The sequence below is a fragment of the Danio rerio genome, chromosome 16, assembly GCF_052040795.2.
Source record: "Danio rerio strain M-AB ecotype USA chromosome 16, GRCz13ab, whole genome shotgun sequence".
Lineage (NCBI taxonomy): Eukaryota > Metazoa > Chordata > Actinopteri > Cypriniformes > Danionidae > Danio > Danio rerio.
Window position 1 is genome coordinate 25835783 of NC_141036.1, and position 24776 is coordinate 25860558.

Here is a 24776-nt window from a genome sequence, read left to right on the forward strand (position 1 = left end):
TTTCATTTTAATTATTATTTTAACAGATTATTTACAGGCCTTTATTAACCGTGTGCACGTGAACATCCTTTCATTATCAAACACAGTATGTTTGACATGTTTTCTTTCGTTATTTAGTTATTTATGTTAATATTGTTTAATTAAATTTTTATACGATAACATTGCTTTAATGGGAGATTACTCCCCATTTATGTGTATTTAACTAGTGATCTGGGACTTTTAGCTAAGACAGATTGTGCATATTTTAGATCGATGACGATAATTCTTGTTTTAAATATTTTTTTTTTTTAAAGAAAAGTTTTATTTTTTTTTTTAATAAAAAGTGCACCTACAATGCTATATTTTCCTTATTTCGACACATTAAAAAAATTGTGGCTAAGAAGTACTTATTTGGTGTGGTTAGAGATAAATTTGGTAAATTCTAAAAAGTTCACGAAACACAAAAACACATTTTTTGAGCTGTTGACAGTCGTATATGTGTCCCACACTGCTAAAAACACTATTAGGACACCTATATTTCACTAAAAAGTGTAAATTGGTTGTTTTTGCGTTATTTCAAGCAAATTCGTACTTCCGGTTTGAAACGAATTTTTGAAGCTGCGTCATGGTCATGACATAATAGCGTTGTATTCCAGCGTGCAGACTGGGCGTCTGTGCCAGAGTGAGTCTTATTACGTCGTACAGAGTGTTGCATTAATGCATGAGTAAGGCTTGGTTCAAACCAATCAGCGTGCTCTATTGTGCAACTTCATTAATATTCATTACTGTCAGAGTGTAGACGGCAAAGACGCCACGTTGTGTTGGCAAAACAAGCTGAAGTGTTGCTTTTATAGTTTGCTGTAGTTAAGTTTCGTTTTCATTTTCTCTCTGTGAGAGCGCAGACTTACGCGTGGATTAACAGTGTACGCGACGCGCGACAACAATAACTTACATGTCTAAGGAGGAACATTGTTTACCTGAGAGCTGTTCTCATCTGCAAACGCTGAGATCCAGATTCGCTTGTCTAAATAAAGACGCGGCTCTAGTTGCTGGTGATTGTCCTGTCTCTACAGATTTGGTAAGTGAGCGACCAGTGCTCTTTGTTTATTAAGTTCGTATTTTATTCGTATCAAACAAACTATTGCACCGAGTGCAACAGTTAGCACTAACAGTTACAACCAAACTATAACCTCGTGTTGGATTTTGTGACCGGAATAACACACGCGGCTTTCTGACGCTACCTGCCGTGTGTATCTAAGTTTCTGGGAAATGCGGAGTGTTTTTTTCTCTCATTCGCCGTGCGGTATCAAACATTGCATGAAAAATACACGCTTAGAGCAGCGCCTCGAATCAAATATCACGTTTGTCGGGAGGGACATGAATGAATTCCCTGAATGAAAGAGCCAAACTGCAGTTAAAGTCCACCATTTTATAATTTGGCAAATAATTCGACTACAGATGTCCATGTAAACACAGTCACATTGTCCGCTGTGGGTGTGTGTTTTGACTCTGAAATTCAGCGCGCCCAAATAGACACTCCCATACCAAGCCTCTTTTCTTCCTCCGACACTCCCCCCTAAACAGAGCTGGACACGCCCACTTTTCTGACTTTTTCCAAAGTAGAGGTGTGAAAACACCCTGCTGAAACTAGGGGGTTTCATGGTCCTTTAATTTAGAGCCCTTAAAAGTTGTGAAATAAAAACTGATTGCATTGCGACAACCCATTTGCACATGCACACTGGGCAAGCTAATACACAATACACACAAGAAGTGAAATGAATGAGAAGGCATGTGGACATAAAACAAGATTTAAATCAAGTCATTTTAGCATGTCAATATCAAATTTATGCATATAAAATATATTTTCCCAACAAGAAAAGCATGGCTAGTGAAAATGGCGACTGGCTAGTAATGTCGGAAATCTACTAGCCACAGTGGCTGGTGATCAAAAAAGTTGATGTCAAGCCCTGCATATCACTATACTGGATGAATTCTGGAATTTCACTGCCTGAAAAAATTTGAGCATTTGCGGCTTCCAAAAAAAAATAAATAAATAAAGACATTAATTGCATCTGACCAATGTCTTTAGAGATACTAACCCATAGAATAACTAAACTAAATGACAAAGGCTGTTGAATTATTTTTTTAAAAATGTATTGAATTAAGATTATTAGTGCTGGGCAAAGATTAATTACAACATAATATATGTTTGTTATATGTTTATGTATATGTGATACACGCATAAAAACCAAATTATACAAAACAATTGCTACATAGAAATTTAAATGTATCTTTATCTGTATCATAAGCTTACATATTTTATATCTAAATATAAATAAAAATGTTCTGTAATACATGCACTGATGTTTGTATTTATATAAATGTAATAAATATACACAGTACACACACACATATTAAGTTAAAACAAACGTTTATTTTGGATGCGATTTATTCAACGAAGTGTCACGGCAATTCATAACTTGATTTAGTAGGTGATTCCTATGAATTCGTACGATCTAATTCATACAATTTAGTACGATTTGCTCATCACCCAATGACAGTTGGGTTTAGGGGCGGGGTTGGGTGCCACACCTTCTTTTTAAAATCGTACATTTTCGGAAGACTGAACTCTAAACTGACAAAATGTAAAATACTTATGTTTTCTCGTGAGATCAGGCTGGATTAATTGGGATTAATGTTTGATGACTAATTAATATGTAAGAAGCCGTGTATGTGTAAGAATATGACATTACCATTTTCAATTTTTGTAGTGCAGAACTTTCTTGTGTTTTGTGTCTAAGAATTTAATTGGGATTTATGCACATGTTATGTTGCTTATTCTGGTTGTCTGTGTGTTTTTGTCTTTTTGTTTGTCTGTTTGTTTGATTGATTATTTGTTTTTTATTGTTTGTTTGTTTTTTTCCCTCGATTTTAGCCCAGGTGGTTCTTGTTGCCTTTGATAGCTGTGTATTAAAGGCAATAACTAGCTCTTTTTTATTTTGTACTGCTATCTGAGGTCCACTGTTATTAAGAATATTAAAGAAAAACACATCATAATTTAAAAGTAATAGTCTCCCCATCAGTGGAATGCTCTGTTTGAATAGGTGTGATTGTTTGTAGATTCAATAGTATTCCCATACTTATACTACACCCTAAAAGTATGTTGTTCTTTGTGAAGGAAAAGTATATTCTTTTGAGTGGATAATAGAAGAGTATTCAAGCTTTGGTAAATACTACTTCCTCATTAACAGATTGTCATGTTGCTTAGTTTTGAGCCCTGTCAATCATCCACACATCATCCACATTTATTTTAGATTTAATTTCCTGCCTTATTGGTGAAGCAGCAGCAAGACAATCTGCCATTCACGAATCTTTCATGCAGAGAAATTTCCTCATGTCTGGATAATTATGCGTTCAGATGTTAATGTCCAAACACATCTTTATATAAGGTCACGATGTTGTTGCAGATGAAATATAACGCGTGAATTAAATGTGATTTAAATATTTTTCCAGTGGGCTAGATGTAACAGTCATAAAAATATCTTTACCGAAGCCTTAACGGCTGGTCCACCATGTTTATAATTTATTTGAACTTTTCACCTAGTAGTTCTAATGAAATTCACATCTTAGTGCAATGCATTGTGGGCAATATCAGCAATTAAGAGTATGGAGAGTTCTACACTTCAAATTTTTTCTGGAAATAGTAAAACATATGGGTACCTTTGGCATACTCTTTTTAACACACTACAATTTGGGACATACTAATTATATTTTCAAATACTATTTAGGATGGATAGCATGTGAATTGGGACGTAGCATGGGTGTTGATCATCTGTGGAGGCGGGGCTTATCTATTACATCAATGGGTACAACATCCCAGGATTGGTGATTTTGCCAACAATAACAATAAGACTGTCAACATTAAAAGCTGTTTTTAGAGTAACAATAAACTCTTAAAGATTTAAAATTTACAGAATGTTTTTAATTTGCTATGACCTCTTATATGTGTCAAAAGATCAAGGGAATTGTAATTTCTCAATTCATGCTTTAATAGCCCTGTGTTGCTTACCTGTTGTCTTTGCTTTGAAGTTTGCAAGATGTTTGCAAGTATGCTTTCTAAACTGTTACATAGATATTGCAAGACAATAATAAGCTTTCAAAATAGTGAATCTTACTTTTTTAATTTCAGATTCTTGCTTGCCATGTTTTGTTATGTAATAGAATGCTCCAAGGGCATGCATGAATGCATTTGGTTTTTGAATGCTGGAATAAAATAATCATAATAATCTTCTTATAAAACAACACCAATATAATTTTTTTAAAGTTCAAACAGCAATGGAGAACTGCAGGCAGCAGCACAAACTCCCCCAATACGGGTCAAATTTAATGAAAAAAAGATGATGTGAGAAAGGTTGTACTATTATTGAATTATTGCAATTTTTTAATGTTTACTCTCTGAGTGGGCTTTGACAAATGCAGAAACTGTAGTGAGATTTAGTGAGATGAGTAAAGAGCACTGCATAAATTTGCGCTATTTGACACCCACACAAATTCCCGAACCTAATAATTGCACAAAGGACTATTATTTCGTTTTCTTTCATTTAAAGCAACGTGAAATCCATATTTCATTTCAAATTATTAATCATGTTTTAACCTTTTGTCAATGCTAAATAGACCTATAAGTCTTTTAAATTATATGGATTAAGATGGATTGCTTTGTGAATGTGCTGCATACGGCAAACATTCTTGAGCATGTATTTACAGAATTTACTCTCATGTTACAACTGTTATAGATTGTGTGTATTTTTGTGATACACATGTTCATGAACATATCAGTCACACATGCATGTAAGCCATTACAGCAAGTGTAAAGCTTCACCAGGTCATGACCTCATGAATTTAAATCATTTAACACCTCACTAACAGTTCAGCTTAGCATCTGAAACTGCAGATAAAGCTGGAAGTGCACATAGATGTGTGCGTCTGTCTGATTTTTAGAGTGGTTTTAATAGTATTTCTGTAAATAGTTCTGAGAAATTTGCCATTGGTGTTGCTAATGCCAAAAAACTACACTGGAGATTAAAGAGCCCATATTATACATGAAATAGGGTCATATCTTGGTTGTAAGGATCTCCAACAACAGTCTCATATGCATGCAAGGTCAAAAAACACTTTCATGGTCTTACAATCTGCATTTATTTTTACCTAATTATTCCAGCGACTGCCGTATGAATCGTCCAGTGATTCATTTGTTCCCAAACCCCTCCTTAGTGCGAAGCTAATCTGCGCTGATTGGACCAATGACAGTCTGTTGCGATTGGTCGACTGCCTTCAGTCAGAGAGTGAAATGGCCAACAGCTAATCAGCAATTTAAAAAGTAATCACAGTTCATACACGCTCGGATTTTAGCTGCCACACACACACAAAAACACACACACACCTCCGGACGACAACGATCCCGCTTCCGCCCGCACCCGCCAGGTTTTAGCCTGAGAACCCGCTCCGTTTTCTGCCCGCCGCGCTCGATCTCGCTAGAGCGGAGGAGAACACAACCAAAAGTCACCCAGCTATACAGTCCAGACAGCCAAGATGTCTGTATAAACACACACAGCACCAAGCACACAAAGCTCGCTCTCTCTCGCTCGCTCTCTCTCTCTCTCTCTCTCATACGCGCGCGTGCGCACTAACACACACAAGCACACTCTCTCTTTCTCATTCGCATAGCAATATCCGTGATATTGCTAGACAGCCCGCTCCCGTCCCAAATTAAACCCGTTACCGACCGCTCCCGCGATTTATTCGGAAATTTATTCCCGCGCCGCAGAAATCTGGCGCGGGGACAGCCGCGGGAATGCACAACTCTACCTCGGAGCTCTATAAACAAAGCAGCACGCGTCGCGTTTTTAACGTGACTTTGCACGCGATAAGAGAATATAGCCAGTTAACCTGATACAGTACACTTGGTTAAAAGTAACAAATGTGTGCGTGTGTTTGTGTGTGTGTGTGTGTGTGTGTGTGTGTGTGTGTGTGTGTGTGTGTGCGTGTGTTTGTGTGTGTTTGTGTGTGTGTCTGGGTTTCTGCGTCAGAGGGCGGGGCCTCAGGTTTGAAATCTCCCGGGTTTGCGCGTGCACGTGAAAAACTTTGTTTCGTTTGTACGTCATGGCGAAACACCTAATGAATTGGTATCAAGGCGACTCGTTTGAAGCACTATGAGTCGACTCTTTTATAGATGAATCAACCGTTTTAAACACTGTATTCTTACAGATTTAAGCCTTAGCTGAATACTTCACTTCACTTAGAGCTGTGTTACACACTACATGGAGGGGAATTTTCAAAAACCCATAATATGGGCTCTTTAACATTAAAAAAACAACCTACAATTTTGTCAAATTTGAGGTCACTGCTTTGATGTTATCCTAACAGAAGTAGAAAGGCATGTTTATGATATCAGCAAATGTTTAATGAGTTACATAGATCCTAAAGCACAGCATAAGTAAAACTTGAATAAAATTTTAAAACACCGATTAAAATAAGAGAATGCTTTCAGCTTTTTCCTATAGTAACTGGTGTTATTGATCATTCACACAAAATTAGTCTTTGCTTCTAAAAATGTGAGACATAATGCACAGAAATATTGGTATCAAATAAAATTGATCACCTTGGAATTATAAGGTTCTATCTGCATTCTGAATGATTTTTAGATATTGAGCTTCAAAGTTTTTGCATTCCGTATCAAACAGGATGTGTGTAGCATTTATTTTTTTAAAAATAAAAAGTCTTAATGTAAACAACTTAAAAAACATCCCATAATGTAAATAAGTTGTCATTTAATGAGGATATGTCAATAACTCAATTTTGACAAAAAAAAAAAAAAAGTCAGATAGAACCTTATAATTCTCAGGTGAGGAATTGGCAGCAAATGGTGTTTAGTCAAAAAGTAAAATGACCATAAATATGACCTGGATAAAAGGATATGCTACTCTGCAGTGTTCAGTGCACTGATTTCACTCTCCTTTCAGCCATATTCACTACACCAAGGTTGCCCAATCCTGTTCCAGGAGATCTACCTTCCTGCAGACTCAGCCCTACCCTAATCAAATACAACTAAACCAACCGAGTAGGTTCTAAAGGAGCACTTGATAATTAAAGAGAAGTGTGTTTGATCAAGGTTGCAGCTCAACTCTGCAGCAAGATAGATCTCCAGGAATAGGATTAGGCACCCCTGAACAGTATCATTCCCAGCACAGATTCATTCTGATTACGTACCCCTATATACATTTCTGGAGAACACAAAATACGTCCTTGGAGCTACTTTTTTTTCTACTAGTTTTTGTTTTTGCAAATCCACCAGAAGCCACTGTGTGCTCTTTTTCAGATCTTAAATTTCTCCCGCGGGTGCCATTTGCACCTGCTGTTCTCACGTAAATCCACCAGAGGCTGTTGTCGATAATAATAATAATCCTCTCAGGAGAAACAAGGCTTGCCTCTGCCCCTGCACTACACAGTCTGAAGTCTGTTCTCCAACTGGATGTGGAAAGCAATGCACTATGAAAACCATTGATTTCGAAGGCTTTCACCAAGAAAGGGTGTTTTTTGATGTGCTGTACAAACTGCAAGAGCAGTGAATTGCAACATCAACTAGCTTGCATGCACAATGCTTGAGTCAAATTTAAAATAGCTCAATAATACACTGTCTAGATCAGGGGCCACCAACCCTGTTCATGAAGAGCTACCTTCCAGCAGAATTCAGCTCCAACCCTGATTAAACACACCTGAACTAATTAATTAGTGCCTGATGCCGCTGTCACACTGTCAAAGTTGTACGGTGCTGCGAAAAGGGGTGGGATTAAACAAGATGATTAGACAATAAAAAACACAAGCGATTGGTTCATGTTTTAAATTTCTGTCCAGAGAGGTCATGTTTTGATCCTCAATTGGTCTTACGCAAACATGTGATGCCTTTTCGCAGGTCACCAAGAGTTCACCAAGCTTTAACTTTCCAAACAGCAAACTGCAAAACTTGCCGCACAACCTTACGTTTCCGGTCTGATGCATTTGCGTGCATATGAATGGAAGTCTATGAGGAGAAAAGTGCACTGTGATCACAGCTTAAAGCAGCACTTGTTAATTACAGACAGATGTGTTTGACCAGGGTTGCAACTGAAATCTGCAGTAAGGTAGCTCTCCAGGAACAGGGTTGATGACCCCCTGCTCTAGATAATTTAAAATAATTTATCTGATAATGACCAAACCTCTTATCAGCTGAAGGAATCACGATGATAGACCAACCTTTATTAGCCAGTAATTTTCATGCAGGACATGAAATGTTCAGATGTACTGAAGTCATTCAAAGCGTTGTTCTGGACACTTCATAGTCAATTTTCATTGCTGTGACTTTCAGAAATCAAGAAACCAATCATTGTTTATGTCTGATTGTGTTCACTTTGTTTTCCACAAAAATCAGGGGTTTTGTTGAAGTGCCTTGGTAATTTTTTTTTTTTTTAAATCAGTGCTCACTACTAGCAAAGGACAGCCACAACTAAAATTCTGTCAAACTTTGTGTAATAAAGATTACATTATTTCTGAGAAATCAATTACTTTCAAATTTTGATCTCATATTTACATGAAATGTATCTTAATCATTTTTTAATCGTCAAAAATGTAAATTTTGAGGCAGGTTTGTAATACCTAAATAAACAAAGCTGAGGAAGCATCTGTCTAAAATAATAAACCAAAGAAAACAATCATTTCTGACTGTTCAGCATGTGCTTTATAGAAATCTGGCATCTAAACCGTAGGACAATGCTGCTTCTATTTTACTCCATATACATAATCACAAACATTCATGGTTAAAAAAAGTGTGTCAGTGTGAATTCGCTTGTGTTTGTCTTAGTCATGGTGATGTTCAGAGGATGATCCAGCATCCCTCTGTCTGGCTTTTTGTTCCTGTTATATCTTCTGTTCTTGTGTTCGAACATCACAGAAAGCTAAATATACACATACAGTGTTGTGTGATCATGAGTGTGTGTAAATTGTCACCCGTTGTGTCTCGCCTCCACAATAAAATCAGCCCATCTGGGATACTTGAATGTGTGTTTCATTGCTGATGAATAGAATTCTGAAGACAAAGAGACCCGAGGACAGAAGACTGCAAGTTCTTGGAGCATTGTGTGTCTGGCCATCTGACTTTTCTATTCGCCAACTTGTTTAGCAGACTGAAGCTTTGAAATGTTAAAGCACATTACAAAAGTGTAAACATTTTTTAGAAAGGACGCAATAAAACAATTGTGCAGTTTGATTGTATTTGTTTGAACATAGAATACTATTGTTAACAGGCTTTCAGTTTACAAATCAAATAGAAAAAAATCTATGCAGATATATAAAATGCTCACAACTATGGAGCCAGATCAGTCTCTAAATTATAACATTTACAAAACAAAATTCAGACATGCACTGCACAATTCACATTTACAAAATCCAATTTGTAAATTCAAAACACAAATCATAAACTCAACTACACAATTTGTGAATTCAAAAGTAAAAATCATATATATATTTTTTTCACCAAATGAATTGGATTTGTGTATTTATGAGTCATGTTTTGAATTTAATAATTTGATTTGTGTATTTATCTATCGCGATTTGAATTGACTAATTGAATCTGTGTATTTGTGAATCGAGTTTTGTCTTTACAAATTAAATTTGTGTATTTATGAATCGTGTTTAGAATATATGAATTGGATTTGTGTATTTACGAATCATGTTTTGAATTTACAAATTGAATTTGTAAATTTAAAATTTGAATTTACAAATTGAATTCAAAAATTAAATTAATTAAAATTTGAATTTACAAAATTTGAATTTAAAAATTTAATTTGTGTTTTAAATTTACGAATTAGATTTGTGTATTTATGAGTTGCATTTTGAATTTACGAATTGGATTTGTGTATTTATTGATCACGTTTTGAATTTACAAATCAGATTTGTGCATTTGTGAATCATGTTTTGAATATCCAAATTGAATTTGTATGTTTACAAATCGTGTTTTGAATTAACAAACTGGATTGGTGTATTTATGAATTGCGTTTTGAATTTACCAATTGGATTTTTGTATTTATGAATCACATTTTGAATTAATGAATTGGATTTTTTTAATGTGAATTGTGTGGTGGATGTATGAATTATATTTTGCAAATGTATTATTTTTGAGACTGATCTAGCTCCTACACAGAACTGGCTTTTTTTTTTTTTTTTTTTACTTGAATCGTCACAGTCATGATAGCTTAGTTTAATTGTGCCAAATGTCTTAAATTTGTAAAACTTTTTGTGCTACAAGCCCTTGTTTTTTTACAAGCCTGAAGTGAGGATAATTAAAATGCTCCAAAATACTCCTGCTTCAAATAAATGCTGTCCTTACAGATTTTGTATTCATTAAAGAATTCAGGGCAACAACAATTCTTGTATCACAAAAATATTAAACAACATTTGTTAAATGCTAAAATCTTGGTAATAATACGCTTTTACTTTTTAAGCTATATATATTTTTTTATTACTATTACTATTTTTTTTACTTTTTTGAGATAAGACAATAGTAAATAGACCGAAAGTGAAGTGTGAGAGAGAGAGAGTGGGGATGGAATTGGAAAAGGTCTATGAGTTGAGAACTTGGGATTCTAAATAGGGATACTGATAAACCGACAAATACATGGTATTTTTCGAGCTACAAATCACTGTGCTCAAATACATCAGCAGAGCACTTTTTAAGTGCATAGCATCAAGTTAGTTAAACTCCTGGTAAATTGATCTGGTCAATAAAGTAGCAGATGGGGTTGTCAATCCATTTTAGCAGCTTTGGTGTTATTGAAAATAATAAAAGATGCAGGAGATGAGACAACTTCCAAACAAGAATGTTCTAATAAGTGGGATCCACTCATATTTTTAATTGTCTGGCTGTTTTGTATTTGGCTAAGTTCAGTGTCAATTCAGGATATTTCTGGAGACTACCGACGTTCCCCCAGAATGGAATATTAATACGTTCCATTGACAAAGTGTTTATTGTGTCTCCCAGAGCAGTTTCAAGAGAATGGAGAAGACTCCAGGAGACATTCTAGGAGAGCTGGACAGGGCTGTAGACGGTCTTTAACCCATCAGCAGGACCAATATCAGTTCCTTTGTGCAAGGAAGAACAGGGTGACCACTGCAAAATGACTTTTAGCAGACCACTACTCTCAATGCCTCTGCAAAAACAGTCAGAAACAGACTTCATGAGGGTGAAAGTGACAGACAGACCCAGTCACCTATAGGAGCTTGAATAGCATTTGCCATCAAACATTAGAATTGGCAGGCTTGCCACTGACTCGCTACATATTTCACATATGAGAACAGGTTCTCCCTGAGCACTTGCGCAGATATGAGAGAGCCATACGCAGACTTCTACAGGCTATACAATGGCACCCTGACTGCCATTAGATATTTTAACACTGGTGCAGTGGGTCCCAGGTTCCTCCAGGTGCATGACAATAACTGGTTTATCATGGCAAGACTATGCAGGCAGTTACTGGAAGATGAAGGAATTTAAACAATTAAGTGGCCCCGAGTCTAATTGGATCTAAATTCAATAGTACACTTCTGGGCCATTGTTTCGGTCCACCCCATATCCCCTGACTAAACTACAGACCATTACGTAGCTCAGTGATGCTCTGGTCTATATCTGGTTGGAAATACCCCCAAATACAACCTGTTGCTGTAAAAGAATTTCCACGAAAAGAATAGGCTGCTGCATCTTTTTTTGTTTTCCTTTTGATTTTTGGGGGGTCTTTGAATCCAGCGCTCTATAAATCAGCCCTCATTTGTTCCTAACACATTAATCTGTCCATATTAATATAGATACCCAGCATAACAATTTCCCCCATTAAGACAAGATGTCCTGTCAAAGTGTTTCTTAATTATTGTTTAATAATTGCCTACTAAAATAATTCAGCTTTAAGTCATAAAAATAGATTTGATTTTAAAATACATTTCAATAAAAGGGGATTTAGAATGATATTTCACTGAATTGTTGTTTTATGTTTTGTATGGTAATATCAAATAAATGTAGCCTTAGGCCCCAACACACAAAACATCTCTTTGTATCTTCAAATATGAGATGCAGCTGTCAGACATGTTTTATAAACCACCAGACAGAAGATTGCAACAGCGTGTTTACACAGAACAACAATGCAGGAGTAGCACATTGGAATGGAATAGCGTGTTCCTCAAGTATTGATTCTCTACCAGTAACAATGATGTCAGCACAGCTAGTGATTTCTGTTTCTCTACTCCCCCAGTTTCTCAACTTTGTTAACTCAGTTACAACTTCTGTACTTTTTTTATTATTATGTGTGGGATTATTATTCCTTATTCATTTCATTTTGAAAAATTTCAGTCAGCATGTGTAAAATCTGTGTTTCTTATTTAAATGTATTCATTGGTTTGTCATATTGGCTACTGAATTTGTGCAAGTTCTTGTTGTTTGGACCTGTTTTGGAGAAGATGTAAAGACTGGCGATGAGGCCCAATCCTAAATCTACCCCATAACTCTTGCTTATTTGCACATTCACGTTAAGGGGTAGGGGTGCCTCAATGTTTTTTTTCCTCCACTGTAAAAACAAAGTTGACTCAACTTAAAAATGTAAGGCAACTTGCTGTAGAGCTTTTTTTTGAGTTGACTCAGCTCAAGCAAGTCAAGTGCAGTACTTGGGTTGAATGTTGAGTCAAATGAAAATGCGCTGCAGCAAGTTGCCTTTCAATTTTGAGTTGAGTCAACTTTAATTTACAGTGTGGTTTCTGGAATTAACCTTCGCACGTCTTAAACCTCGGTCTGCTTTACTTCGCCTTCTTGGTCTAACACCATTCGAGGTGAGCTCCGAGCAAATCAGTCATGCCTGAAAAAGCATACTGTCCTGACAACAATCATTTCAAGCACTATGAGCCCAATCATACACCCAGCACAACAAGTCTTAAGATTTTTTTACATAAATATAATACCACTGCCTTCATGCCTCATCTCAAAAGGCTTTTTCAGTTTATTCAGGACAATTTGCATTTGTATCATGTTATTAATATCAGTGGTATTATTTATTATATGCATATTTATATTTGTTTTAATGAAACCATATTTGTCCACCTGTCGGGTTTCAGAGACGTATGTGTCACTAAATGGGGCATATGAATAGAACATATGTTTTATCTCTAGTGAAGCATTTAGTTTTTCCACTTACAAGTCCGCCATGTAAATAGCAAATGTGCCATGGCGTGATGCAACTGACTTTTAAAGGGAATGAAAGATGAGACTCTGAATGGTTTAATGCATGTTATGCTCAAAACACACCCATAACTCATTAAGAGAATAAGCTCAACCCTGTTAGACCATGCACCAAGGCGCTGAGCGTATTTTTCCATCTTTAAAATAGCAAAAGTATATTCAGACACATCCAATGCTTTTGCGCCATGCACTTTTGAATTTGTGCCTAGATTGTTAAAATAGAGCCCTAAATGTTCCCCACCACATATTTTTTCGGTCATCAAAAATGTAACGCTGGGCACCTACCATATTCCCAATGAGCCTGTGTATTTTTGTTTATCCGATTACAAGTGGGCAACAAATAAATACAGGTGTTAATGCTATCTAAAAGATTTTTTTAGAGATTGTCAAATCCACCCTGACCAGTTGCAGAAGTTTTGATCAGTGTTAACACTCATGTGGGTGAATGAGTTCAAACAGTTCCAAAAGACAGTCTCTTCTCCGCCTACTGACCTCATTCTTACACATTACAGACGTGTTGTTGAATTGCACTAACCTGATGGGATTTCAACTTCGTAATCTCAATGCATAAGTTCGGTTCAAAGGTGAACTAAATGTAAGGAGATGAAGGTCGCTGGTTCAAGTCCGGTCTGGCGCACTTGGCATTTCTGTGTGGATCTTGCATGTTCTCCCCGTGTTTGCGTGGGTTTCCTCCGGGTCCTCCGGTTTCCCCCAAATTCCAAAGACAGGGCATTTGCTGCGTAAAACATATGCCGGAATAGTTGGCAGTTCATTCTGCTAAAAAATAAGGCACTAAACCTAAGGAAATTAATTTAATTAATAGTTTTATTGCACAACAAACCCACACTTGTTTGGTGTAGTTTTGCAGCAGAAGCAAAAGCTGCTGCTCCCTGTATTGTTCTTGCTTTTCTTCATTCGTGTTCATATGTAAATTGTGTGACATAAACACTCACCCACAGACCCTTCCTCAAAGAAATCAGGAAAGTAATCAAAAGTGGGAAGGCAGACAGTTTAAATCAGAAGGTGCAAATGGGAATGTGTCTCACTCGTCTTTTTGTGATGCAGTCGACCAAAACACATCTTAGTAACAGGTGTAAACAGAGCCAATAAAAAAGAAGCAAAATAACTGTTCAGTAAGAAAAGAGCGATGATAGAAAGAGACTCGACAGACAACACCTGAAGAAGCAAGACTAAAACAACAGGGAGATATGAATGATAATTATTGGTGTGATTGTGTATGCGAGCATGTTTGTGTGGAGGAGGAGGAGGTGCTGAGAAAAAGAAAGAGAGAGAGGAATAAAGCGAAACTGTGGCAGCCGTCTGGCACACAGACCAATCTTTCATCTGCTGCCTTTAATCCTGACATGGTCCACATTCATGATAAAGCTTGAGCTTGCATAACAAAAACAAGAAAATTCATAATCATAACGCTAAGCCTTCTGACCGTCTCTAAATTTAGAAAGGCTTTAAGCAACTGAGAGCGAGCAAGAGAAACATGCTTAAATAGACGAGTACGCCAGAAATATAGAAAAACCAAAGAAATCATTTTGCACTTTAAAAAATTGCAATTTTATGACCCATAACCCATGACATGATTTATATATGTGTGTGTGCGTGTGTGTCCTTGAATTTTTCAAGTTGTGGGGACCAAAAGTCTATACAATACTACAGTAACGTTTGACCTTGTGAAGACTTTTCTGTGATTTATGAACTGTATAAAAAATTTTCATAAATAACATGATGTGGAATTATGTATTTTAAAAACTTGAAAATGCAGATTGTTTCCTTTGAGGGTTGGGTTTATGGGTACGGTTGTGTTGTGTATGCATCTTTGATATGACTAAAAATAATAATTCTATTTGCTGCAATAATAAAAGAAAAACGCCCCGATGGTGTCAAGACTTTCAGAAAAAGGAAACAAAAAGTATGAGACTGATGACGGGAGCCAGAGGGAATAACATCAAATTTACAGTCTCATCGCATAGATTCTGCATTAGAAACGCCTCACACCAACGGTAATTCGTTTTTTGTAATTTCAAGCAAAGATGACATAATACAGTCATGAATGCATATAAATATGTAAATGTTCATGCATTTTTTTTCCCTTTTTAAGCGCCTGATAGCAAATCTTTTAAAACAGATTTCAAAGTGCATGTGTTTTAAAATTATATTATTGTTATTGTGTAAATTAGAAAAGCTAATATATTTTATATTTTCTGTTAAATATTTCATGTTAAGTTTAAAGCCTTGCATGTTCCTTCTCTTAAAAAATGAAATTACTCATATTTACAGTTTAAAATAGTGTCAGTGGCTATGTTTCCATCAACCAATTTGTATGTGCATTTTAGATGCAGTTGAAAACAGAAATTTACACACACTCTGAAAAAAGGAACATAATAATTTTTTTTTAAATGTCTGATAGTAAATCATACTAAACTTTTACTATTTTAGGTCCGTTAGGATTACCTATATGATTTACATTTGCTAAATGCCAGAATAATAAGAGGCACAGTCAATCTAGACAGTCAAACATACATTTCCTTGTTATTTTTTTTAGCTTTGCTTTTTAAACTATAATTTTGGTCCACAAGCTTCTCACAATAGTTTGAAAGAATTTTGGCCTATTCCTCCTGACAGAATTGGTGTAACTGAGTCAGATTTGTTTGCTTCCACAAGCTTTTTCAACTCTGCCCACAAATTTTCTATATGATTGAGGTCAGCGCTTTGTGATGGCCACTCCAAAACAATTACCTCTGTTGTCCTTAAAGCACATTTTAACTAATTTGGCAGTATTTTTAGGGTCATGGTCTGTTTGGAAGACCCATTTAAGTTTTAATTTTCTGGCTGATGTCTTGAGATGTTGCTTCAGTATTTCTATAATGTTCTTTTTTTTATGATTCCATCTATGCTGTGAAGTGGACCAGTCCAAAACAGCAAAACAGCCCCACAACATGATGCTGCCTCCCCCATACTTCACAGTTTGGATGGTGTTCCTAGTTCCTAATAAATCAAACTCATGAATTTAATTAAACCATCAACGCCTCAGTCAAAAAAAAGGAGGAATAGAGAGTTTTGATAATTTTCAAGAAACAAGCTTTAAATAGGAAAATTATTCATCTTAATTAATTAATCTTTTTGAAATTTTTGAGCGAGATGCTAATAATCTATGATCAATTGACCTATGCTAAGCTAATGCTAAGTGTTCCTGGATATTTGATGAATGGATTCAAAGTTAATTCTGCTGTGGCAACCCCTCATAAAAAATGGACTAAGCTGAAGAAAAATAATTTATTCAAAAATGGTAAAACTATTTAAAGAAAAAAATTGTCTTTTGTAAGCTGTTTGGGCAGAACTGTGTGTAGCTATAGTGTATCCAGTCATATTGGGTTGATATAAAGACAATAAGTCTCTTTTTTAGAACTGCCTGATGTTAAAAATAGGTTGCAAAACCCTCTCATTTTCGGCCCACCATAATGTGATGTAAAATGGGTTTCCCCTCTCACTAAATCGATTGACAGCAGCATATTAACATGTCTACGTACTGTATTAATGCGTATAATCAGGGCTTTACATTAACACCCACCAAATGCGGGTAGATTTCAGCGGTGACGGGTTAGACAGCCGCTCCCACTAGCCACTTTGTCTGGTTGAAAAGTATTTTTAAATTAAAATTTTATTAAAAGTAGGATTCGACAATAAAGATGGCCAAACATGCATGCAAATGCAATCTTAAAATTAAGAAGCAGCATGACTGCCAAAAATTATTGCATTTACGTGAGCAAAAGAAAGCAGATGAATACCTAAACTCTATGGTGAATACCGAATGAGAGAATGATCACTCGTGCCAACAGCTGATATGATGCGCGCGACTGGTGAACACAACTGGTGTGATTGGTTCTCTTTCAAATAGACTAGACCAAAAGTTTTGCTCATGCACCCGCAGTCCTGCTGCTTTCAAGAGCTCCAGATTTGTCTTTTTGTAAGCAGCAACGGTTGCTTTCGCTTTAACCATTATTTGATAAGATTATTAATAGGCCTAATATTAACCGCGTGTGCATGATCGTTCATTGTCACAGTATGTTTGTCACCTGCTTTTTTTTTTTGCTTACAGTTATTTTTGTAATAAGGTTTATTTATAATTTTTTACAATAACTTTGCTTAAGGAGGATTTTAATTTCCCATTTTTGTGTAGTTAACTGGTGATCTGGGACCTTTAGCCAGGACAGATTGCTGTGCATATTTTAGATACATGACAATATACATACGTTGATACATGACAATGTTTTGTTAAATAAAAAGTATAGTATACAGCAATATTTTGCTTGTTTTGATGAATTTAAAATTTGTGGCTAAGTGTGGTCAGAAATAAATTTAGTAAATCCTTAATTTTGAGCTCTGAAAAGTCATGTGAAATAAAACCTAATTGTAATACACAGTATAAAACCATAATTCATTTGCTTATGCTCATTGAACAAGCTCATATACAAAACATAAAAAGTGAAATTAATGAAGAGGCATGTGGACATAACACAACATCTAAATCAAGTAAATTAAGCATGTCAAAGTCAAATTTATGCAAATAAAATATATTTTCCCAACAACAAAAGTGAGGCTAGTGAAAATGGCGTCTAGTAATGTACTAGCCACAGAGGCTGGTGATTAAAAAAAAAGTTAATGTCAAGCCCTGCGTTTAATCATATCAACAAAACAGGATGTGCGCAAAACAACTGGGAATAAAATATCTGTTCAGCTTTCTGAGATCATCAATCATCATCAGATGTGATTATGAATGAGTTTTACAAGTTTGAAACAGTGCATGTTTGTAATGAATTAGAGCAATTTTACCGTCTTTATCACCACATCCACATGTCAGTACAATTATAAACGAAGACTCTTCAATCCCGGTTTGTGGACTTTAAATCAGGTTTATTTTGTACGTTAACATAACGGATATCCATACAGCAGTGCATATTTACGTGTATCCTGTCACATTTGCAGTGCAAAAACAGTGCAAAGTTAAATGCGCACGCTGTTTGTGTCCGCAGTGTGTGTGCGAGCACAGTGGAGATTGCTTTAGTTATTGTACAAATTTGTCACACAACCAGCGATCGCTTCTCAGAGGATCGCTGGTTCTCACACGAACTCTAAACTACATTTCCGCATTTCCCAGGACTACATTTTCATACATGCACTGCTCCCAAACACGCACGCCTGCTCACTCATATATCCTGATTGCAAGCACCAGCTGAACCTTGTTCACAGACTGATTTGATTCTATTCTTAAGCCACTCTCTCACGCTACCAGTTGGCCGAGTCTTGTTTTCCCTGTGTAACATTACAACGCATTTCCCTGTCTTGTTTCTCTGCGTTTAGACCCTAGCCTTGTATCCCAGTTATCCTGTTTAGCCGCCTGCCTTTCGACCTTCTGCCTGTTTATATCGACTACGATTCTGGACTGCCTTCATATACCCGTTTGCACCTGATGACCACTGCTTGCCTGACAATTGAATAAACTGCATATTGGATCTTACCTCCTGTTGTCTCCTGTCACTCCACCCCAGCCGTGGTAACAAAATTATTATTTGTATTATTGTTAGTGGTTTGGGATGCAGTGACAAACAGTCAAACACTTTGCCGAACAGATCCAGCACTTCTGACAGACATAAATTATCATAAAAGTCCTCGTGCTGCAGGTATTGGGAGGTTTTTCTGAAGCTGCAGCTGACATGCAGCGAGGCGTTTGCGTCTTTAATTAACAAGACAGTTTGTGTTTATTGAAAATTAAGAATGATTAATAAATCCATATCAAACAGTCCCCTAAAAGTGATGCCGCTTCTTTAGTTTTGGGCTCAGGCGCTCTTTGCACTTACACTACAAGCGTACCGCGTCAAAGCCCAAATGAACCGTGAACCAGGCCAGGGCAGCCAACTAAACTGCGCCTGAGCCCTATTCAGAGCACAGGCATGTTGAAACGGTGGGCGGGGAGAACTAGCATTAAAGGCACAGGCAACAAAAACAGCTACAGTGTGCTCAGAGTTAAAAAATCTGCATGTTTAAAAAGCTATAATAAATAATCTAATGGGTGTTTTTCGTTGAAACTTTACAGACACATTCTGGAGACACAAAAGCCTTATCTTAAATCTTGAATAGGTGCCTTTTAACCCTAGAGTAAACTACTATTTAACTCTATGGGATGTTTAAAATTATATTACCAAAAAAAGTTGAAAGTTTATTTAAAACATGACATGCAGAGAGCGATTGTGAATACATGACAATAACAAATACTTTAATGCATAGTGATTACACATACACATACTCGCATAATGACAAGGGTTAAATGTAAGGGTTAAAAGTCAATCTCTTGACTTTTTAAATCAAGAACAGTCTTTTTTTTTTTTTTAAAGAAGAGGAGAAAAGTTCAAGCATAGTTAGAAGTGATGTATAGCTGAAAATAATATAGAAAATGATCAACGACTCAAACAACCCAGGAGACATCAATAGATCATGAAAGGAATGAAACAATAAACACTAAAAAAGGGTTTCATGGACCGAATAAAGAACACATGGACACGAAACAGGGAGAAATGATTAGGAAGAGGCAGAAAAATGGCTGAGCGTCTGTTCAGAGAATAGCTGAGTTAATAATTGGCCCGTGTTTAAGAGTTAAAACAGGAGTGTGTGCGTGTGTGCGGGCATCAGCTTTTGATCACACTCCTGGTCCTTCATTTGCCCCCTGTGGAGCAACAGGAGCTCCATTGTGGAGGAGTGTGTCTTCAACCACAGTCTGGCCCTCAGTGAGGACCACCTGTATGCTAATGAGGCATCATCCCATTGTGCTGGCAGAAACAGAACAGCTTGTCGGAGTGTGCCGAAACGAGACTGTGACCAACCAGGGAGTTAAATATAGGGCGACAGAAGTGTGTCTGTGTGGCGTGAGGTCAGATTGTGGTGCTTCTAATTGATGACCTCAGATGCAGGTCAGAGAAATAGGCTATGGGTTCAATACAACTGGACAGATTTATTTTAAAACTGTTTTCCTTTTTCACTGCATGGGTCCATGTGCATGAATAAGAAGCATACTTATACATCTAGTGAATATTAAACATCTCAAGATAACATGAGGAAATATACTGGAACTTCAAAGACGCTTCAAACTAATTTAATTTTATTTAATTGTAAATAACTATATTTACAAATAGGTTAATTAACATTAACTAAAAAAATGACAAAAAAAAGTCATTTTCAGTCAAAAGCTTCAGAAAAAAAGTAAGATTTCAAATTCATGCAGTTCATTTCAATGTTTTTGTATTTATTATTTGAGTATGCATGTATCTATATTCTAGGGATAGTTCACCTGAAATAAAATGAAACAAAAATTCTATCATCATTTACTCAACCTCTGCTTGTTCCAATCCTGACTGACTTTCTTTATTCTGTTGAACACAAAGGAAAATATTCTAAGAATGTTGGGGGAAAAACATCCAGTGACTTCCATAGTACTTTTTGTTCCCACTAAGTGGTGTAAAGTAACAAATTACAAATACTAAAATTCTTGTAATCAAGTAGTTTTTCTCAGGAATTGTAATTTACAATTAAAGTAGTTTTCACACTTAGAAGGTAAACTGCTTCATAATGAACAACCTCAAGACATGAGGATTTTATAATTGCAGCAAACTGTTTGGAAGCATTAAAAGTGTCCAAGAAGATGTCCAAAATCTTTACAAGCATTGACTAGAGATGTTTACAGTATGAAGATCGAAATGGTCTTAAACATTCAGCAGTCACAACAAGTCAACATGACGTCAGATTGACTTTTATACCTCAACATCGTGGGGACGTTACATTTTATTTGGAAATGAAATGGAGTTGACGTCAGAACCAAACATCAGTTAGAGGTCTATGTCCAATGTCTTTTTTACAGCATAAATACTCACTACTCAATACTCTTGAGTACTTTTGAAAGGTCTAATTTTTACTCATACTTGGAGTAATTTTTACAACAGATACTTTTACTCTAACTGCACTACATTTTTATGCAAGTAATGGCACTTTTACGATGATTTATGATTTTTCAGAACTCATTCCACCACTGTTCCTACTATTGATGTCAATGGCAGCTTTTTCCCAACATTCTTCAGAATATTTTGTTTTCTGTTTAACAGAAGAATGAAGCTCCTAACTGTTTAGAACCACTTGAGTATGCATAAATGAAGAGGTAATGTTCATTTTGCGTTAACTGGTTTCATAAATTTCCACACAGTATTCCACAATTATGCACTAAAACACTAGCACAATGACTATGTAATAATGAGTTAGTATGTGTGTCTATGTATGTATTTATTTATTTATTTGGAGAATCACATTATATATAAATAATTCTTGGAAAATCATGTGACACTGAAGATATCAATTACTTTTGGAAAACAAAAGTTTATTCCAGAATAAATCATTTATCATTCATTGCCAGAATAAGTAATTTATTACAAAATAAAATAGACATTAAAATAAAACATAATTATTTTGAATTCTAATAATATTTTACAGTATTACAGCTTTATTTTTTTGTAAAATATTATGAGTCTCGGTGGGTAAAAGAAATATATATTACAGACAAACTTTTAAACAATACTCCATTTACATAATTTAAATGGACTTTTATTTAGTTTTTCATGAGATGACTGTAAAAAGTTTCTCACTTTAAGTAACATGAGTAGAACTGCTTGATGAAATGGCTTGAATGACAGGCTTTTAGCCCTTCTCTATTTTTGCACTATGAATATTTAATCCTCTAACTGTTGATTTTCTCCTACATGAACACCTACTCTGTTCTCCAGGTCATCCGTCACTTTTGTTCATTTATATTATGCAATTTTCAAAGGAGGTCTATTTTGCTTTTTCTCTTTCTCTCACTCAACCCATCTTTCCACCGCTGTGTTTCGCAATAGCGTGTTCTCCAGAAGCCTTAGGGTGTATCTTGGCGCAACGAAACAGAAATCCACTCCCTTTCCAACCAAACCCTCAACGGCCTCTTCAGAGCTTTATCTAGGCTGTCACCTTTTATAATTTAACCACATAAACCAATCTTTTCCATATTACACCCAGCCAATTGTTTCTACAGATTCATTAACTCGCCCCAATCTAACAGTTTCCTTTTCAGTTTTACACGCTGTTAGCTAAAAAGTAATTATATCTCAGTAATAATTCACTCAGGTGAGGCCTAGAAACCAAAACATTGAGTATATAAATGGTTTCTCCAAGCACCCGAGGGGAAGCACAGCTTGAGCTGTATAAAGGTTGACCAAAGTTTGTCAATGTTATTGTTGTTGTCGTTGCTTTTGTTGCATAACTGCACGGCTAATTTTGCATGTCAGGCAGCTAGCAAACAAAGTAAGTGTTCCTCAGAGACGCGTAACAGCTATGGGCTTGTTTCACGATGAGAAATAAATACATTTTTCATGAGATCTTTCATCATTCCCATCTGAAGTTAGAAGCTAATCAAAGCAGTGAATAATTTTCTTTGTTGCGCCGTTGAAGATCTGCTGTACCCTCGAGGATGAGCATTAGCGGCTTGACAGCTTAAACGCTAAATTAACTCTAAACAGCACTTCATAATGCGCTGTTGTTAAATTATCCTTCTTCTCATTTTTCATTGTGAAAGCTTTGTTGGGATATCCTGTAAAAGGTTAGCGCAAAGTTAAATGACGCTAAGGGCCATTGAAATGGATGTGTGGTTGGCTGAATGTTGTCGAAACAATTGAGGAGCACTGTTTTATGCTCACTTTAACATGACATTAGAGAATTTGTGTTGTAGTGGATGCTTAGCTTCCGGGCTGCATGACGAAGTCGTTTACACCTTGATCACTTTGTAAAGCTGCAGTTTGTTATGCAGATGTGGACATTGTTCTGCCACTGGCCAGAAAGATAGAGGACTGTTCATTCAAGTTACCACACTCTCTCTCTCTCTCTCTCACACACACACACACACACACGCACACACACAAGTATACATATAGCAAAAAATATGTAGTAACAATTCTACAAAATTCACATAACATTTTAAATTAATTTAAAATCTTTAAATTGTAAAAAAACTGCTGGTAAAATTTATATAAAAATGACATTTTGATATAGAAGGACTGAAATTATAGTTTTTTAAAAATTTAAATTTAAATTTAAAAAAAGTCTTTTTATTATAACTTACTGAATGATCAGTGGAAACAGAATGAAGTTCAATTTAAAGCTTTACTGCAAAGGCTGTGAATACTTATGTACATGTGATTTTTCAGCTTTTTATATTAACTTGCAACAATTTCAAAAACATTTTCACATTGTCATTATGGGCTGTGGTATGTAGAATTTTAAGTAAATAATTTAATTTAATCCATGTTGGAATAAGGCTGTAACATAAAAAAAAATTAATATAAGTAAAGCTCTATGATTACTTTCCAGATGCACTGTACCTAAACCATACCCATGTCATTATACAAATTTGTGCCTTCATAAACCACATAAACAAGCACAGAAACACACTTGTACACAAGTGAACAGTGTATAGTTTTAACAACAAACCACACTAAGAAAAAAACAATTTTGTAGCTGCCTGTCTCTCTTGGTGGCGACCTGCTGCAAATGCAGGTCTGTGTAGGTACTGTACATACAGCACATTCAACAACCAGCCTCTGAGCTAGCTGAGAGAGGATCATGTAAGCTCTACTGGTGCTCCTATTGGATGTCACTCATGAAAGTCACTCTTCATTTGCCAAACCAGGCTCATTCTGAAAAGGTACCTTAATACACATTTCTGGAGACCGTGAAACACATCCCAGGAGCTACAATTTTTTTGCAGTTTTTGTTTTCGCTTTTTGAGATCTCAAAGTTCTCTCACGTGTGCCATTCGCGCCTTTTGTTCATGGGTAAATCCTCCTGCTCTTGACTGACTGATCGACTGACTCACCCTCCTCCTTCCCTAAACCCAACCAATTTTATTGATTGACCCACCCACCCACTTCCTTAAACCCAACCAACAATTTTTAAAAGTAATCCAGAAAAAGAAAAGTGCTCGTCTGATTTTTACCAGGTTTTCAGATTTTACTACAGTCTCACCTTGTTATTTACTTGTTTATTTTATGTTTGGATTCTTTTTTTGTCTTACCTGCTTTCTGGAACCGTTCTTCACCAGACTTGAATCCCATCGTCGTAGTCAACTCCTCTCTGTGTCTCAAGTTCGCCGATGTACATGGTGAGCTAACGAGACAAACTGGTTACAGTGGAAAAGCTGTCCATACGAAGGTAAGCGGTCAGCTGGTGAGCGCGAAAAAGATCGGCATCATACCACCCCTAGTGTTCCTTTTAAAAATGAAATACAGTCATTCTTACCTCTGGCTACATAATTCACGGTTTTCAGAAATGTATATAGGGCTACATTGTCAGAATGAGCCTATGTTGTTATTTACATAAAGTTGAAGGATACTCAACTTTGTTTCATCACTCAACA

The 24776-nt window shown here is 36.1% G+C and overlaps 1 long non-coding RNA gene across 1 annotated transcript in view; it reads left to right on the top strand.

Annotated features, from left to right (window-relative positions):
* Positions 1 to 12457, top strand: part of LOC141378090 (uncharacterized) — a 56564-nt gene extending 44107 nt beyond the window's left edge. Inside the window, exon 3 of the long non-coding RNA XR_015511379.1 lies at positions 11048 to 12457. This is a non-coding gene — a long non-coding RNA (uncharacterized LOC141378090). The remainder of the gene's footprint in view (positions 1 to 11047) is intronic.
* Positions 12458 to 24776: the final 12319 nt, after the last annotated feature.